This window comes from Silurus meridionalis, chromosome 26, assembly GCF_014805685.1.
Source record: "Silurus meridionalis isolate SWU-2019-XX chromosome 26, ASM1480568v1, whole genome shotgun sequence".
Classification (NCBI taxonomy): Eukaryota; Metazoa; Chordata; class Actinopteri; order Siluriformes; family Siluridae; genus Silurus; species Silurus meridionalis.
The window spans coordinates 13,926,508-13,943,934 of NC_060909.1; the positions used below are offsets into that span (position 1 = coordinate 13,926,508).

At 37.3% G+C, this 17,427-nt stretch overlaps 1 long non-coding RNA gene across 1 annotated transcript; it reads left to right on the forward strand.

Moving 5' to 3' along the window:
• Window positions 1-266: 266 nt before the first annotated feature.
• LOC124380149 lies at window positions 267-3,968 on the forward strand. The gene is made up of 3 exons (XR_006924616.1): window positions 267-586; window positions 760-918; window positions 3,723-3,968. It is a non-coding gene; the product is annotated as an uncharacterized LOC124380149 (long non-coding RNA).
• The last annotated feature ends 13,459 nt before the right edge of the window (window positions 3,969-17,427 follow it).

The following is a 17,427-nucleotide window of genomic DNA, read 5'->3' on the forward strand; positions in this document are numbered from 1 at the left end:
GTTTATCAATTTTAAAACTAGTTCAATTACCTCTGTAATTATCTGAAGAAACTTGTAGGTGTCAGGGATTCCCCTGCCACGCCTCCCTCGGCCGCTGTCAGAGATTCACCCTGCCATGCCCCCCTCAGTAGCTGTCACATTGCCTCGTTATCCTTTGCCGGCCATGATCACCGACAGCTGTGGCTCGTTATGGACTAGCCTATATAAACTCACGTTATCGAGTCACAGGCTGTCGGTTCTTGAGTGTCATGCTGGTGATGCTCGTGGCTGCTCGACCGCCAGCCTTCCCCGCTGGTTCTGTCTCCGGACTCTGTTCCATGTCGGATTACTCTTTGCCGTGGAGTTACTTTCAGTTCTGGTTGTGCGTTCTGTTGGACATTTGCTCGCGTTGTGGATTACTCGTCCCGAGCGGATACTCTTCGTTGCTTTTCGTCACGGCTTAAGAGAGTGTGTTTCTTTTGGTTGTGTTGTTTTTCAATAAACTATGATTGACTTACTTCCGCTTCCGCATCATGGTCATCAGCCTGACAGTAGGCAAGGGGTCGAGAATGCAGGTTGATGATTTTGATGAGGAAATAACTTAAATGTAAGTATTTTCTTAAATAGGGGTACAGCTGTGTAATTGATTGTTATAATTACACTGCTGTCTATCAGGTTATTTATACAATGTGTGGATTTATATTAATTGTCTGGATTTTTTGCCTATTGCATTCAACTTTATTATTTAAAAATTTCAAACGATGCGCTCTCCCCCCATAGGGATCCCACCTAATGCTCTGGTCCGAAGCCCCGTGAGATGACAGATGTGTCCTATCCTAGATCTACGTCAGCTGAACCGCTCTTTGATGAGGGTCCAGATCAAAATGCTGACCCTCAAGCAGGATGTGTCCCAGATCATCAGAGGACTGGTTTGTCACAGTAGGCGTACTTTCACATACCCATCCTCCCATTTCACAGAAAGTTCGCTGAGGATTGCTTTTGGGGAAAGCATACCAATATTGGGTCCTTTGGTCTTGACTTGTCACCCCGCACCTTCACGAAGTGTGTCATTGCGGCTCTGGCTCCCCTGAGACTTCAGGGCATCTGTATCCTAAATTATATCAATGATTGGTTGTATATATATATATATATATATATATATATATATATATATATATATATATATATATATATATATATTCATAATGACATTCCTTTTGTACAGCTATATCTGTCATACCACTTCATACTGTATCATACTTATATAAAAACCACACTATATATACCCTTATTCAGTTATATCTACATTTTACTAAACCTTCTATATAACCTAATACCCTTACTTATTACTAAATTACTGCCCCTTGTAATTAAGCCATCTATGCACTTCTGGTTAGACGCTAACTGCATTTCATTGGCTCTGTACATGTACCTTGCACAATGACAATAAAGTTTAATCTAATCTAAATTAATCTAATTTAATCTAATCATGCTCTGCCAGCCTATCAGAGAAAAGGAACCTCCCTCATTTTATCTCTATTATTAATGTCATTTTATCTTTTATTGTTCATTTAGCTTCTAGCCACCTTGCTCATGTCGGCCTACATGCAGTATATATCCTACCCTGGCTAGACTTTTCGCAGTCACTGTCCCCTACACCCCCAGCACAGGTGGCAGGTCTCCTCTGTGCCCCCTCTTAGCCTCTGTACCCCTTTTCTTTCTGCACAGCCGTCTCAGTCTCCTCTGAGCCCCCTGTCAAATCCATCACATTCTAGACCTTCATCACCACACGTGTAGTCCATGTACGGAGTGGCTCAGACCTTGTGGTTCCAGACCACCTATTTAAAACCACACTGTATCAGTTCACCCCATATCACACCCATGTCCAGCGTCCTGTCTTTGTGAACTCCCCACTCATGTGTAGTCCATATATGGAGTGGTTCAGACCTTGTGGTTCCAGATCCCTCTGTCCCTGACGACCACCTATTTAAAACCACACTGTATCAGTTCACCCCATACCACACCCATGTCCAGCATGCTGTCTTTGTGAACTCCTACCCAATTGATTTGGTTCTTTATTAGTTTTTGGGTGGAATGTAGAAATGTAGGGGCCTAGGGAAAACACTAGGAATGTAGGGTCATGGGTAAAACAGGGAAAACAGTGGGTCTGTGTAGGAAACCCCCAACTCATGTTGATGTTTAGGTTATAAAGCCTAATAGGAGGGAATGTGGCTAAACATTATTAGGAAAATGCTTATTCTTGCTTAACAACACACAACATCACAACAACACACAACAAGAAAAGTCCCAGAAGGAAAAACCCAGAAAACAGTAAGCAAGCCAACATGGAAAGTCCCAACACAGAAAAAAATAACACACAAAACTCATGATGCAATAGTCTGGGAAGTTTTTTAAATTCCACAAATGCAGTATGATACAAACTGGGAAAAATTATCAGTAGTAGCTCCCCCTCAGTGCAGCTGTTGTTGGCTGCCGGTGCCCCTGCAATTGCCCTTGCCCCTCCACTGAACTGTCACTGTACTGATCATCAACAGGTGAGGTAGGCCCGTAGTCATGACCACCCACGCTGATGCAAGAAGCCACGCTGTTACTGTCATCGTAGACAGCAACATAATCCAATGGAGGGGTAGGGTAAGGATGAAAAATATCCGTTTGGGTAGAAGCATTGACTTAAGGGATACGCACAATATGATGATATGATGGCCGCATTTGTGGATCAGGAGCAGGTGTCAACTACAGAAAAGTCTCCAGAAATAGTGAAAAATCAGCAGCCACATGAGAAAGCAGAAAGTGACGGTACCTTTGCTTTAGGGTAGAGGTGACAATGGAGGATGAGTGTGGCTGTGCAGAAAAGTGCCTGGCTTATAGAACAAATGATGTGCTTAGAATTAACTAAATGCTTATGCAGAGTATTAAAATTATTAAATAACTTAAATAAACTTAAATAAATAATATGAGTAGAAAGGTACTTACACATGGCTAGTTTGTGTGAAAAGGAACGCTGTTCAAGGCTCAGGAAAACAAAGAGTGAAATAAAACAAGGAAGTGGAATAATGGCATATAGTCCCCAATTTTTTTTTGTCCCCAATCTGTTTAATCCCGATGCATAGTTATATCCATTTTGATGATCTTGAAAATCTTACACTTTATTTCATTCATGTGTTGTGAAGGCTGTGCGGTGGAAGAATGCTGCATATACCTTTGTTAAGTTGTCTATTGAAGTTTAAAATATTTTGTAAATCTGAGGTAAATGTCTGCTTATGTTAAAAAGTTAAAAAGGTAAAGTTGTGTTAAGGTTAATGTTTCATTTAAGGCTCACTCTGGACTCACACTTGGCACCTTTACTGATCATGTGATAAGCTTGTGCAGAGAGGCCGGTAATGGCCGCCCGTATAGCTGTTAATGCTATTAATTGTATATTTATAGGAAGCTGAATGTGATATAAGTGCCACAAATTATTTAAATGTTTCAAATTGTGAACAGAGTTAAAGTTTGTATATATGTACCTAATCTGAGTAAACTACTACTAGATATCTGTGTTTGTGCAGGAAAGAACATGGATGAGGGACTATTAATATTATATAAATATAATACATGGTTGAAAGGATTAAAGAAAAAGATGATTGTTTGTGAATGTTGAATATTTGTCAATAAACATACATACAGAGGAGCTGGCAGAGAAGACAATTCCTGACTCTTTTTTTTGTTTCCTGTATTCACAGTAATTTGGCTGCCAGGTCTCTGGAGTTGGGACTTGCAACAAGAACAACCAGGCAAACCCACAAAGTATGTATTAGGAAAGGACATTTGCAAGCTAATGGTAAATAAAAAAGGCCCAGATACAGGGTGTTTCCCAAGCTAATGGTAATTGGGGAGGGCCCAGATTTAAGGGAGTTTCCGAAGTTAATAGTAAATCAGGATGCTCAATGTGTTTAAAAGAAAAGTGAAATGTAATTTGCATCAGACCATCTCTGTCATGACATGAGTATGCTCTAGGGTTGATTGTGGGTTTCTGCAATAAAATCTACTTGCTCTTCTCATCCACGATTAGTGAATTTTTTAAAAGGATTATTTTGCAGCATTGATCTTGGAAGTCCCAGCTAATGTCGGGAACAGTTTGGTCTATGAAATAAAATCTCCAACCCTTGGCACCTGCCCATACTGCCAAAAGTACTAATACCTGGTTTAAGGACCATCGTATTCATGTGCTTGACTGGCCAGCAAACTCCCCGACCTAAACCTATAGACCTATTGTAAAGAGAAAGATATGAGACACCAGACCCAACAACGTAGAGAGGAGAAAGCTGAAGCTGCTATCAGAGCAACCTCGGCTTCCATAACGTCAGCAGCGTCACAGACAGATCGCCTCCATGCCACGTGGAATTGCTGCAGTAATTCATGCAAAGAGAGCCCCGACTGAGTATTGAGTTCTGTACATGTTCATGCTTTTCAGTAGTCCAACAGTGCTGTGTCAAAAATCTTTTTATTATTAAATTATATATATTTTTTGGTCTTAAGTAATATGCAAGTTTTCTGAGATTTTGGGTTTTGGATCATCTCTGCTCAACTCAGTGCTGCTCACTATTTATCTGAGGTAAAGCAAATAAATGAGGATTAATGAGAAAAATCACACGTGAACAGTGCTAGCATCATGGTTTGAGCACATAGACTTTACACTGGGGTGAGTCTGAGGTTAATGAGGCAGGTTTAAACACTTGGATGGACGAGCCACTGTAAAAAATACCCAACATGTTAATAAACAGCTTTGTGTTTATTTACAGATCACAGACTTTATAACAGACAAACAGAGCAAATCTAGTTTTAAAGGTCCTATAGAGAATGATTAAGATATTTATAGAATATATGGTCAAGGTGCACACCTGACTATTACACCTGCTGTATATGTATGGATAATTTCTACCTGATTAAAAAATAATCCTGATTTCATCCAAACGTAAATGTTGTTAATCCTACCGAAGATGTTCACTGTTTTGATAATCAGCTGGTACTTGATTTTGCTAAAATATAGATAACGATACATGAAGCAAATCTCAGAGTTTTGTATGATTGATGGCTTTTTTTCGGGACATTTTTGAAGAACAATATGTGCTAAATTGAATTCCATCTTGTGGAGCTGTAGAGCTGTAAATAAAAATTCCATTGGTAAATGAAAGAATGTAAATGCATGTAAATGCGTTGTGGGACTGAATGAGTGAGCTGAAATTGAGTGGTGTGTTATGTATATGTGATGGATTGTCTGCCATTGTGTCTCTATTTGTGATAATTTACAGATCATTTGATGGGTTTTTTTGACTGCAGGTGCTGAAGGTCAGAGCAGTGAGTCTGATTGATGTCAGAGAAGGAAAAGCAGGTCGCACACTCTGGCTTTTAGAGCATATCCCATGTCCATCAGTGCCTGACTGTGTGTGTGTTTGTGTGTGTGTGTGTGTGTGTGTGTGTGTGTGTGTGTGTGTGTGTGGTCAATATCTCTTACTTATCTTCATGAAAGCCACCTCCAACTTTTTAGCATCACACTGACATGCCCTGATGTTCTGTTTTTCTCAGATATTGGACATGTGCTTGGACTCTACCAAAAAATCATTTATTAATAGTAATAGGTGCTTAAATGCATCCTGTGTTCTTGAGCCATTGTAGAGGACTGTTGATATTAACTTGCTCAGTAACGTCATAGATCTTTAGACTGTTTATGTAGAACCCTTTTGAGTGATAGAGATGGAGAGAGAGAGAGAGAGAGAGAGAGAGAGAGAGAGCGAGAGAGAGAGAGAAGGGAACAATGATTACTAAGTATCCTTAGTTTTATATAAATTTAAAGACATTGTATAGTGTGATTAGAACACTGGCAAGACTTGCTGTGGCAGCATAACTAAAAGGGAGCCAGAAGGTTACACAGACATGAGGGGTCTCTGGGATAAGAGACTGCCTGCCACACCACCATTAACAAAGTTTATAAATAGAGAGAAAAATGTAAAAGTATGAAGGAGGATGTAGAATTCTAATATAATACACCCTATATCCTCTATGTTTCTAAACGTGAAATCTGCAAATCAGAGGTGGCAAAAATACACACATCCTTTACTTAAGTTGAAGTACAGATACTCATGTTTTAAAATACTCGGCTAAAAGTTGAAGTACTGATTAAACTTTTTTACTCAAGTGAAAAAGTTACTTTATAAATTTACACAATAATATCTGAGTTACTTTTTTAAAAAAGTAATGTGAGTTACTTTTCAGGTAAATTATTTTGCATAAAAAAAATAAATGAATTAAAATGAACGTAGTCACGTAGAACTCATACATGCGAGCCGCAGGAAGAGAAGCTGGTCAGAAGCGAAGATGGCAAACCAGAGAATTACATTACTGTGATGGAAGTATTCTTATTATTTTGAAATAGTCGAGGAAAAGGAGAAAGGAATATTGGTTAAGTGTAGATTATGTGTTGGTGAAAAGCTCTTGTCAACTGCAAAAAATACCACTTAAAAAAAAAAAAAAACATCTGCATGCAAAGCACAGCACTACAGATGTGTGTGTGTGTGTGTGTGTGTGTGTGTGTGTGTGTGTGTGTGTGTGTATAATGTTGAATATATGCAACATTATGCAATGTTGCATATATGGAAATGGAGACAGAAATATAGAAAATGTATTTTTTGCCGAAGGCTTTAATTTTGCCTCTTTTATATTTAGATATTTATTTATGTATTTACATTTTTTAATAAAAATGGTAAAAACAGAAATGCGTGCTGAATTGAGAGCGCGTTAATAAAATGTAGTGCCCATCCACATATAAAACACAAGCAGAGAAAAAGATGATGATGATCATGAATGTGTCTGTTCTCAGTCATGTTTACATCACTGACTCCCTCTGTCTCATCCACGTTAACCCCAAACTTCTTAATGCCTTCTGCCTGCTGATTCTTAGCTTCGTAAACTAGTCTACATCTGTGGTGAGAGAGTCAGGAATTTGTACACCAGTGGATTGAAAAAGACACGCAGTAACAGGAAATCGGTTGTTCGGCTGAAATCGGCGCGCAGTGAAAATAAGAAAAATATTTTTCACCAAATCAATGGATTAAAACTAAAGTAACGAGCCTGTTTTAAAAATGTAAAAAGTAAAAAGTATAAATATTAGTGTAAAAATGTTATGAGTAAAAGTAAAAAGTTGTCTAAAAAATAAATAGTGGAGTAAAGTACTGATGTGACCACCCTAGTCAGATCAGGCATATATCAGTGCTGTTCAAAGTATTTAAATGCTGTGGACTGACAGAAGTTTAGACAATAAGATAAATAAATAAATTAAGACAATATAACTCTGTAATATAATCGGCTCTCCTAAACATAAACAATAACCCCCACCAACCCTCCCGCTCTGCCCCATCCCCAAACGATAGGGCTCACATATCAACTCGTCACACACACCATCCACCAACACCTCCATTGACCACCCAGAAACACGACAGATAGAAAGAACCCCCTAAAAACTCCTGGGAATAAACAAATAGAGTCCACCCTAATAACATTAATAAAAAAAAATATTTATTAAATACAGCCTATAAAGAAAGAGAAGAAAGAAAAATAAATAGTGGAGCAAAGTACTAATACCAAAAAGATCTACTTAAGTACAGTAACATAGTATTTGTACTTCGTTACTTCCCACCTCTGCTACAAATTTTTTATTTTTTATTATATATAAGGAATTTTATGTTTTATTTTACAAGGCATAAGTGCTGGTGGATCTTAGGCAGCATGGTGCAAGAGGGTGCTGGTCCATTTATAGCATTTTTTCAAGCAAGCATCAATGTTTTTAATTTGATATGTGCAGCTACCAGAATGAATATCATTTGCAGTGGACACAAAGCGTTCAGAGGTAGACCTGCCAGAGAATGAACAAGCACCTGAGCAGCCTGTGTAGACAAAAATGGTTGAATCCTTCTGATGTTGCAGAGACAGAACCGACAAGAACAAGTCACATTAGCAACATGTGAGGAAAAGGACAGTTGATTATCTATAGTTACCCCAAGGTTGCGAGCACGGGCTGAAGGAGAGAGCAGAGAATTATGAAGAGATGTTCTGAGATTCTGACCTGAATCACCTGGAATGACCAGCAGTTTGGTTTTGCTGGTATTTTATATAAGGAATCCAAAATCTGTCCATGTGCAATTGAACTAGTAAATTATGTAGTATATAATATAAAGTATATAATATATTATTACGTTTTCACACATTGTCACCTGTGTAGATGCTTGTATACTGTATATTTACATCCTCAGTGTGTACAAGTGGTGGACAGTAACGTAGTAAATACACTTTGTACTACACTTTACGTTGTCCATGCTCTGAATCACACATGTAATCAGTCCAATGGAAAGCGCGGCATCACCAGCGTTTTCATTTGTTTTCTTTCATGAGCATGAGTAAATGAATGAGTACACACCCATGGTGGAAGAAGTTCACCAGTTGGCCGGCATCGGTCTATGGGTCAATTGGTACCGGGCCGCACAGAAAGAATACATAACACATTATTTCCATTTTATTTATTATCTTATTCTGAAAGATGTTTTATTTTGGAAAATTAATGGATTCTTTCCACCACATCTGTCTATGATTTATTCTTGATGCATGTCAAGATGCGTGCCTCGGTCACATGTCCCTTTAAACTTCTACTTGAGTAAAGTACAAAGGTGTTTGCCTGCAAATGTACTATGTACAAAGAACACTGATTTATTATGGCTCTAATGGCTTATAATTTTTATCACAAGACTCTTTGCTTAATCAACTCAGCTTATGTAAAAAATTCCTAATGTTACTCTAAGAACACCAATCTACTAAAAGAATTATATTAATTATTTAAACTCTAATACTCTAATAAACTATCATGAGCCCAGAACCTCCTTTTCAACAACTTAAAAAAAAATCATGCAAATAAGGCCACAGGTGTTGTGGCAAGTTCGAGTCAGGAGTTTCTTCCATCATTTATTCCACTGAAAATGTTCTGCTTGCTGTTGAACTTGAATTTGGTTACATTTGTAAGAGCTTAATTTCATGTAGAAATATCACCCTAATTGCACAATTGCGCAGAGTCTTGTTCCCTCAGGGAACCAGGGTTACATACATAACCTAGAGACGTTCGGTGTGTGCTTGGTTATCTGGGCAGTTAAATGGGTGTGTTACAGCATCATTACAGTCATGTCTATAATAAATGGAGCTTATTGATTGTTATCCTGAGGGAATTAATTTAGGGATTTTAGTCAGGTGGCAATTTGTAACTGAAAAACTGCTAACAAAGCAAAGTTGAAGACAATCTTACACAGAATGTTTATATTTTCTGAGATTGTAATTGATGGCTTGCTGTTAAAACTGTATTATATTCTAATTTGGCAGGATTAGGAACCATCAACATCTGATCATGTTTCTGTATTAATACAAAAGAATAACTTGTGTTCAGATTATTGTAAAAGCTGGGATATTAAAATAAAATGAGGATGAATTTATAAAGGGTAGCACAGCTTCAGACTGCTGATTCTATTTTACAAGAGAAATTGTGTTGAATTTACTGTTTGATTTACACCTTTGATTATTTTCCAGATGTTCGATTAATGCTTGTTGTTGATTTGCTAAATACCTGCAGTGATTTAAATGCAAAACCAGCCTGGATATATTTTCATTATACAATTTAATAATAAACATTCAAAACTTGGCTATAATTTTACTGTCTTTTAAATTTTAAAAGACAGTATACATAACAGCAGTGCCTGCTGAGAAAAATACACACAAAGGTTAATACACCGCCATTTTTATGTCAACACTTAATTTCATTTGTCTTAATTTAAAAGCTTTACTTATTTTATTTTTTATATATTAAAATAAGGAAAAAAATATAAATCGATTTGTTTTTACTAAACATTTTAGATGGTGCTTTTAGTCCCTGACCTGGTGAACTAGCTTGAGGATGTGTTTTTGAGTGGAACTTCAGAGCTCTTCTCTGTATAATAGATATATTCTTTAGACAAAAGTAATCCATGTAAAGTTGATTAAACCAAAATTTACATTTGTTATTCTTCTTATGTCCTTCTTAGGATTTTTCTTTTGTGTAAATAGATGTATAAATGATTTGTGCATTAATCCAGCTTTATAAATGAGGTACAGTGTGCACCCCCTTAAACTACTACACGAGAAAAGCACATAATACTTTCTCTCATTCTCTCTCTATCTCTCTCTCCAGGTTCTGTGGTTTAACAGATGATTTTGTGTTAGCGTTGTCATTGATTAAGACATGTGAGAGGGGGTACAACCACACAACTGTCAGGTCATATTATAAAGGATTATATAAAAATATTTTATAATGTCTGAATGCTTTATTCCCCACATGTTTTCTGACAATAGTTAACAGCCTTCTAATTGGAGATACAGCTCAGATCCACATTTTTGGTCTTGTACATACAGTGGGGGAAATATATATTTGATCTCCTGATGATTTTGTTAATTTACTTACTTACAAAGAAATAAACAGTCTAGACTTTTATAGTAGGTTTATTTTAAAAGAAAGAGAAAGAATATTTAAAAAATCCAGAAGAAAAAATTAAATTAATATTATATATAAATTATTTTATATTTGATTGAGTAAAATAAGTAATTAATCCCCTGCCGACCAACAAGGATTATGTCTCCTTAGTCCTGTACCTTTAAGAAAGAACTCCTAATAACAACTCATTATGTATATAAAAGACACCGGTCACAGAATCAACCTCTTCTATTTAAATTAAATTCAATTCATTTTTATTTGTATAGCACTTTTAACAATAAACATTGTCTCAAAGCAGCTTTATACAGGTAATGTGGTGATTAAAAATGAATAAGATGTTTTTTATCAGGGTAAGTTTGTCCCTGATGAGCAAGACGGTGGTGACTGTGGCAAGGAAAAACTCCCTAAGATGGCATAAGGAAGAAATATTGAGAGGAACCACACTCAAGAGGAAACCCATCCTCATCTGGGTTGTACCGAATGTCCATTTATTACAGATAAACCATGTTGTGGGGTACAATGATGGCGATCAGAAGCAAACTATAGTCCTAAGTCAGTGCTGCAGACTGTTGGCATTAACTACAGTCCAATTCCATCCTCGAAGCTCCTGTTCTTACTCCGTAATTTCATGGAACCCCAAGGCACTGATGAGTAACCTCTCTACCACCATGGGCAAAAACTGACTAGTGCTTTCCTGCTTCAGTGAAACTACACTAATTTTCCTCTCCACAGGTTCTGTGGTTTAACAAAGTCACTGTTTAACATGCTGCACAGAATTATCAGTGGCCATGATTTGTCTTTTCCCCAAGAAATGTTCACACAATTGTGTATGTTCCTGCTTTCATTGGGAGAATTGTACAGTAAATTCATTTATGTTTTAGATAGAGGGGGATCTAGGTAAGATTATTGGTATGCCCTCCAGGTGACAAAGGCTTCCAGTTCGAGTTTGGTATCTCGCAAGGATTCAGGAAATATTTTCTTTGCCACCTTCACCTTTTCATTTGAAATGTATAAAAGGACATAGTGGGTGGTACTGAGGGGTAAATGATCGTTTGTCTTCATTGCAGTGCAGCTGTCATCACTGGAAAGTGAGTCACACATAAATTTGTTCGTTGGACTGTTTAAATGTAAACCAATTCTTACTCAATATGAATCAATATTGCAAAAATGAGTATGGTATAAAATAATACTGTAACGTGGATGCAGAGTGTAGATTTTATTAAACAACACGTTGCACAACACCCATTACTCTATTACTATTAAGCAGATAGAATGATTATTTGCAAACATGAGAGACAGAGTGAAAGAAAAGATAGAAATAGAGAGAGAGAGTGATAATTATAATATTTTAAGACCTGAATATATAGTTTAAATCCCTTTTGGGGATTTGGCCCATGTTAAACAGAACTCTGGGTATATTTAATTACTGATACTCAGGTAAGACTGACTAAGCTGTTCATTTAAAAAGATAAGAATTTTTCACTTTTCTCTCTCTCTCTCACTCTCTCCTCTCTCCTCTCTCCCTCTCTCCCTCTCTGCCTGTCTCACCTTTAAATTCACTCGAGGAAATCCCCAGCCTGGTGTCTGCTTTCACTCCAATAATAACACCATTAAAATTAAATGATTTTATTTGAAGAATTTAAAGGAAATTAAAATTTGGCACAGCACACCGGCTCTGAGGCTGTGAACAAGCTCATGGGACGAGAGAGAGAGAGAGAGAGAGAGAGAGAGAGAGAGAGAGAGAGAGAGAAATGGGGATAAAAAGATGGAAGAATGGATTTGAAGCGCTGGACTGAGATGAATGACGAGCTGCCAACACACCATGAAAACACAAAGGTGAGAATAATGGATGTAAATGTCATCTCCTTTCCTCTCACTCCTCTCCTGATAATCACCTGTATGATTCATTATTTGACCAAAATAGAACAAAAGAAATAAAAGAAAAGCCATGAAAAAGAGGAAAATGTTAGACACAGACATGGAAGATTCTGCATGCCTCAGTAGGTTTAATGACAAAAATAAAAAGAGATGATATAAACTTAATAGCATTGTGGCTGTGGTGATATTAACAATGAAATCCCATAAGCTCAAAACTAACTGTAATCGTTTTCTATAAAAATTACGGATTAAAGAATAAAAGGCAAATTGTTAACTATTATTTTTAATGAATTATGAATTTATTATAATTTATTTACTTTATTATGTGTATTTGTTCATATTGTGTAGATCTGTCTGTGTAGATATTGTGTAGAGTCTCACAGATTTATTGGTGAAAATATCATCATTTTATAACACTGAGCTAAACTGTGATGATTAAGTTGTTTTACATAGATGTACTTAACACAATTAACATTTCATCACCAGACAGTTAATATGACATTCACTGCAGAACTTACATATTTTATTTTATTAAAGCTCTAATAAGGCACATTATGACTGGGAGTAATAGAACCTGGAGAAATATTCTGATGTCACATATCAAAGCCTCTGTTTGCTGATTTATTCTCTTAAACCGCACAGCAGATATGATAATATGGACCAGAATATAGAAGCAAAAATATTCTGGTATCATGGTAAGAAATTCAGCATACAAACAAATACATGCAGATTTACACTGCGTGTGAAATTGTGGCCTGCAGGTTCACATGCCAACACGTACACACAGTGTTCTTTTGACGTATGATCAGGATGAAAGTGCGAGATTCATACAAATACACACACATGGCACACACATGGCACACATTACAAATATATATATATATGTACATACATACAACCCACACATACAACACACAAACACAACATGCATGCACATATACACACACACTCAAAGCACAAGCAGCAGTAAGATGTAATATGTTGAGATTAATAAGGATTAAATTGGATATTTCCTAAAGTTTGAAAGGAAAAAAAAACAGGAAGTCCACTTCAGGCCTGCACAGAGGCATGCTGAGGTTACTGATGCCTTTCAAAAAATTGAGATTTTTTCCCCGTGTGTCAATCGATAAAGCATTTTGTTTGTTGAGCTGTGAGATGTGAAAGAGCATCTCGCTGTAAAAAAAATGAAATTTTCCACTAATCAATCCATACAGGCGTGAAGAGAAAGAAGAATAAAAACTTCATCCACAATAACTTTATATCATAAACACATTTAATTAAGAATGACTGTTTCCAGCTGTTTGTGACTCTCATAAGTACAGACATAAACAACACTATACATTTAGTTTAGACTATACAAACAATACAGACTGTACAGATTAAATAAGAACACAATATACAGAGTATATGACAAATCAGTAATGTACACAAAGTGTAAGAGTGCATGGTAGTACAAATAGCAGTTTTGTTTGTCACATAAAATAAAGAGGTTACTTTTTGGACTTTTATACAATATACAGCAATTGAGTGTGTAACATATCGGGATGAAGTGAGATGTTACTGTTCTTACAAGGCGGTACTTATAGATATGAAGCAGGGCAAATGTCTACCTAAATACTCTATACTCAGTCCTGATGGGAGTATAGATTATTTATTATTTGTGGTGGTTTTACTCTATACAGGAAAATGGCAGTGGGGTCCTCTGTAATTTAAATTTGAGCTGAAATACAATAGAAAAAAAAAAACAATAATAGTGTGGGTATTGTTTCTGAGAAGCACACATGCTATTAAGAAATCTGAAGTCAGCAAAATGCATTCTTTTTGTCAAAATAATCAAAAGAAGCATTCCAGTGTGTCTTTCATGGAAAAGGCATTGCGAGCAGGCAGACCATCTAAAGTGTAAAGTATGACTGATCGTTTAAAGTAATCTCGAAGGAGATATGGTTTGTGTTATTGTTTGCATGAAAGCTGCATAATAAGGAACAGTGATCAAAGATATTTTGTGATATGTAGTTTATTGTGAGTGTTTTCATTTACAAAGCAGTGCAAGCTTTATAAATAACATAGATAACATCATCAGTGTACAGTGGTGCCTGAGTAGTTAAAAGTCATGTAATTCAAAGGGATACAATGACAAGACAGAATCATACACTGAATTAAATAGTTCAGGAATCAAGAGCCAGTGAAGGGTGATGGGTGACTATAAGCATGAAAGACTGTCTGTTGTCTGAAATCACTTTATATCTCCTATATAGTGCAGAATATCCAAAATATTCAGCCATTCATTATATTTAATTATGTTATGTTGCATCCTGATACTACAATTGTTCAAATTAATTTTCTTCTCATTAATCTACACTGAGCATCCAATTATGACAAAAGAAAGTAATTAAATTGAAAGAATTCTAGAAAAGTTAGCTCAGGTACACAAAATAATCACAAAAATATCCCCTTAACTGAAAGTGGCCTCAATAATTCATAATTCATAACCAGGACTCGTCCAAGCGCTGGTCGCCTGGCCAAACTTATCAAGCAGGGAAAGCCCTTCGCCTTAGTACATGAGATAACCAAGAACCTTATGGTCACTCTGACTAAGCTTTAGAGACCCTGTGTGGAGATGGAACAAAGTTCCAGAAGGACCTCACTGCAGCCCTCCACTAATCTGGGTTTTATGGCAGAGTAGCTAAATAGAAGCCTCTCCTCAGTGTAAAACCAATTGGAGTTTGCAAAATGCACCTGAAGGAACTGTTTGGCCACAATTCTAAATGTTATGTCTGGATAAAACCAAGCACCATCCCAACAGTAAAGCATGGTGGTGGCCGCATCATGCTGTGGGGGTGTTTTTTAGCAGCAGAGACTGGGAGACTTGTCAGGGTTGAGGAAATGCTGAATGGAGCACAGTTCAATGACCCTAAGCACACAGCCAAGACAACACAGGAGTGGCTTAGTGACAACTCATCTTTAAACCCATGTTCAAGAACCCGAGTGAACATCTCTGAAGAGACTTGAAAGTGGCTGTCTAATGAGAGTCCCCATTCAACTTGACCAATCCTAGTGAATTAGTGAACTAGCAAGTGATTTCAGATGCAGCTCATGAGTGAGGTGCACAGTGAGACTTAAGTGCTATTTAACTTGTAAAAACAGGTGAAGAAGTCATGTGAGATGAAATATAAGGGCATTAAGGCATCTAGTTACTGCTTGGAAGGCTGTGAGTTTTAATCCTGGCACAGCTAAGCTGCTGCTGTTAAGCTCTTGAGGAAAAATGTTCCATGCACTTCTCAGTTCTCTTATGTCTCAATTTAAGCTACTTCTGATAAAAGCATTAACTGAATGTGAGAAATGTAAAAACAACACAGCATCACAGGAATCATTTTCAATTACATGTATACTCATTTGGCAGACACTCTATTTACTATGATGGCCCTGTATTACACCAGATGTGTTATGTAAAAGAAATCCATGTTATTCCACACCAAACACATCTCAGAAGTGGTTCTGAGAATAATCAGAGCAGATGAATTTACATTTTAGTTTTGAGGGTTTGTTTACATTACTATAATCAATATTTAATCATAAAAGGCAAACACACCTCTCAGCCACACCCTTCTCTTTAATGCCCACTCTTAATCACACCCCTTTTTAAATATGCACATTCTTAATTACACTCTCCTCTCAACCACACCCTTCCTAACCACCTTTAATCTTCAATACCATTATAACACACCCCTTCTCAAACACACCCACTTTTATCTACATGCCCTTTCAATGATACCCACTCATAACTACACTTCCTTCTGGAACACACCAATCCTAAATACAATCCCTTCTCAACCACATCCACTTTTAAATATACTCCTCTATTGAATAATTCAGTGGATTGCAGTCATTTTCTGTGTGTGTGTGTGTGTGTGTGTGTGTGTGTGTGTGTGTGTGTGTGAGAGAGAAAATATCTCCATAACTCACTGTCATCTATTTTAATTAACTTTATTCCATCCCCTCACTCAAACAAAATAAATAGACCCATGTTTTATGATTGTTGCTATAGTTACGGCACTGAGAATATTATCCCACTCTTTTCTTGTCACTGTTCATTAAAACTTTTTTGCACGGTTGCTTTCAAACAAATCAGTCGTCACAGTGTAAATCGTTGAAGTTGTATAAATGCAGGACTGAAAAAGTAAACATTAGATTAAACGAGCTCTCTCTCCACCGGTGCTGCATCTTCCCTTAAAGCCACGCTGTTGCCTACCAAGCCTCTTTAGACCTGCTTGGCTTTGGTGCGCAAAGCATACACAGCGGCAGGTCAGGCCAGTGGCTGCCTGCACACCAGGGCAGTATTGCAGGCTAACCAGGACGACCTGCTTAAAGACATTTTAGAGTTGTGCCGTGCCACACACCTGTCTCTTCGGGCCAATAAAGAGACTGCTGGCAATATAGGCTGGTCTATGGCAGCCCTGGTAGCCATTAGGAGACACCTGTGGATCACACACTCTGATCTCAGCGATAGAGACAGAACTTTTCTCCTGGACGCACCAACTGGTCTGTTAGGCAATGCTGCTAATGCTGTTGTCAACATATTTCAGGAGGCTAAAGAGCAGTCAGTGGCCTTCCAATGGTACGGCGCTCTCATGGGGCTGCTTGGCAGGCAATTAAATTAATTTATATTTGTATAGCACTTTTAACAATGAACACTGTCTCAAAGCAGCTTTACACAGATAATGTGGTGATTAAAAGTGAATATGTTCTTTATAAGTAAGTTTGTCCCTGATGAGCAAGCCAGTGGCGACTGTAGCAAGGAAAAATTTCCCAAGATAGCATAAGGAAGAAACCGTGGGAGGAACCAGACTCAAGAGGGAACCCATCCTCATCTGGGTTGCACCGAATCTCCATTTATAGCAGATATACGATGTTGCGGGGCACAGAGATGATGATAAAAAGCGAAAAGTAGTCCCGAGTCAATATAGAAGACTGTTGACATTAACTACAGTCCAATCCATCCTCAATGCTCCTGT